The sequence below is a fragment of the Spinacia oleracea genome, chromosome 6 (genome assembly GCF_020520425.1).
Source record: "Spinacia oleracea cultivar Varoflay chromosome 6, BTI_SOV_V1, whole genome shotgun sequence".
NCBI lineage: Eukaryota > Viridiplantae > Streptophyta > Magnoliopsida > Caryophyllales > Amaranthaceae > Spinacia > Spinacia oleracea.
In genome coordinates, this window is record NC_079492.1 from 62,571,686 (window position 1) to 62,575,041 (window position 3,356).

A 3,356-nucleotide genomic window follows, 5' to 3' on the forward strand; every position below is an offset into this window, starting at 1 on the left:
TGCAGAAAGAATGTAGGGAAAGAAACCCTTATTCATGGGACATTTGATTTGGCAGTTAAGGAGTATGGTTACACAAGGAGAACCATAGTTGGGATATGGAACAAGGCAAAGAAACAGAAGGCATCAATGAACTCATATGTGGTGCAAAAAAATATCACAATTGTGGCAGAAAGAGAATTCAAGTGACATATGAACAAGTTGCATCAATAGGCATGGGGGATAGAACATGCATTAGAGATCTTGCACAGATGCTCAATTTGGGACCAACAACAGTTTGGAGGATGGTTAAGAGGAAGCTGATTAAACCCCACTCAAGCCCCTTGCATCCAGGAATTTCAGATGATTGCAAGATGGCAAGGGTGAGGTGGGTACTTAGACTGATAATGGATATCTCTATACTACATGAACCAACATATTACAGCATGTTTGATTTCATTCACATAGATGAGAAGTGGTTTTATCTAACACAGAAAAATCAAAGAGTTTATCTTGCAAACAATGAACCATTTCCACACAGAACAGCAAAGTCAAGAACAAAAATTCCAAAGTTCATGTTCATGGCAGCCGTAGCAAGACCAAGGTGGGGTGAAGATGGGCAGTGTGAGTTTGATGGCAAAATAGGCATTTTTTCATTCACAGATTCAATAGCAGCCAAGAGAACATAAAAAAACAGAGTAAAGGGGACAATTGAGACTAAACCAATCAAGTCAGTCAATCAAATTGCAACAAGGGGCATGCTCATCAACAACATAATCCCAGCAATCAAAGAAAAGTGGCCACCACATGTAGGAGAAAAGGTACATAATTCAAGACAATGCTAAGGCACACATATTGCAAGCTGATCCAGAATGGCAACAACACTTTCAACAAGATGGGTTTACATTTGTATTGACTCAACAACCACCAAACAGTCCAGATTGCAACATATTGGACTTAGGATATTTCAGGTCAATTCAATCTCTTATGCACAAGAAAATGCCAAGAATAGTGGAAGACTTAAGTGGGGCAGTGATTGATTCTTTTAAAGAATTGCATCCTAAGACTTTGTCTAATGTTTGGATGACTCTACAATTTGTTTCTAATGAGATTCTAAAACATAAGGGAAACAATGACTACCAACTTCCACACAACAAGAAAAAGATACTAGAAGATGAAGGCGATCTGCCAGAGCAAGTCAAGGCACCAATATGGGCAGTGAATGAATGCATACAAGTGTATGATGAGTGGAAAGCAAACCATTGAAGTAAAGACAAAACAAGTAGATAACTTTTTGTGTTTTGGGGACATGTATTGAAAGTAACAAGTATAGTTAAAATGTCACTTTTGTGGGCTTGAATGTAAGCATTACATGTAGGCAAAAAATTTTGTAAGTGTCAATCATTTTGGAAAGTTCAATTAATGAAATCAATGTTATTAATGAGAAAGTTGTTTTTTAATTTATAACATAACATAACCAAGGCAAGACAAGAAAAAGGCAGCAAGAACAAGGAAAAAGGCAACACAAATATCCTTGTTCTGACTTTTATAACAGAACATACCCAAGGCAACACAAGAAAAAGGCAGCAACAACAATGCACAGGGGCCCAATTACAACATAAATCTATGTCATAACATAACCAAGGCAACACAAATATCCTTGCTCTGACTTATTTAACAGAACATACCCAAGGCAACACAAATATAACCAACATAACAAAAGGCAACACATAACATAACTTTATTTGTTCTCAGTTTGAAGTTGGTTTTCTTCATTGAATCCTATACTTTAATATCCTCCTCCCAAATGGAGTAAATGACTAACACACATATACATGGGAAAGGAAATTAACTCCATTTGAGATAGGATACTAAAAGTTCAGGATACTCAGGACACACAACATCACTTCTCTAGACACATCGGCTGCTAAGTGGAAAGAATGCATATCACATCATTAATTTCAGATGGAAAATCTTCCCACTTAGAAACCGATGTGCCGAAAGACTTAACATTCGAGTTAGAAAATCAATTCATCATTGAACAAGACAACAATAACAAGGCAGCAAGAACAAGACAGCAAAAACAAGATACAACGATCTCAGAATGTCCCCAAGCATCACCGACACAAACCCCATCCACTAACACTTAGCTCCTGAAAAGCATCATTGATGCTAATGGCGCATGAGTGTTAATGGAATAAAGGGATTGAGTCTCAGCACACGATGACTCATCATTGATCACAAAAAACATGTTATTTTGGGTCTAAAGGGGACAACTAGCAACTAAGTAAACAAGACATGAATTGCCTCCCCGGTCTAATGCCAGTTTATATGTCACAGATTCAATTTCATTGTTGCCCAAGACATTAAAACTGGCAAAAGATCGGAAGCCAAAACAAATCATGTCAAAGTATAAGGCAGCATGAACAAGTCAAAGGATGTGACTTTAATATTGGTGTTGTTCTCAGTTTTTAGTTCTTTATCATCATTGAATCCTATGACTTTAATATCCTTCTACCAAATGAAGTAAGTGACTAACTCAAACAGAAATGGGAAAGGAAAATCACTCCATTTTGATAGAGGATACTTAAAGTTCAGGAAACTCAGGACATACAAAATCACAACTCTAAACACATCGGCATCAAAATGGGATGAATGCATATCACATCATTTTCAGATGGAAAATCATCCCATTTCGACGCCGATGCGTCAACAGCAGCAATATTCGATTTAGACAACCATTTCATCATTGAACAACAACAATTTCTAAATGATTAATTACCTCATCACCAATTTACCAAAGGGGATACATGATCACTCAATCATGTGAAATGATCTCTATTCCCTTTGGGAAATGGTGATGAAGGACATGTTTAGAAACAAACAACACACAAAGATCTCAGAATGTCCCCAAGCATCCCTGACTAGGGATGGCAGTGGGTAATGGACCCGACCCGGATCCGTGGATCCAGATCCGTTTTCAACGGATCTGGATCCTCAATTTTTGGACCCGACGGATCCGGGTAGGATCTGGATCCTTGGTTTTAAAAACGGATCCGGATCGGGTCCTAAGTCATTACCCGAATCCGGATCCGTTTACCCGTTTTTATAAATAAAAAAATTAAGATATAAAAATAAAGACTTAAGAATTGTAGCATTATTGAACTTTGTTGAACTTTTAATATTATTTATGTTGGATTTGTAAAATTTAATTTTAGTGAATGCTTGTATGGACAAATAGCGTTGTTATTGAAGTTATTAAACTATGTTTTAAGGTTAAAATGAAAATTAGGGTCGTTTGATGAAAAAATAAGTTAGGATCCGTTTTGGATCCGTTTTGGACCCGGATCCGTAGGATCCATCGGATCTGAATCTGGATC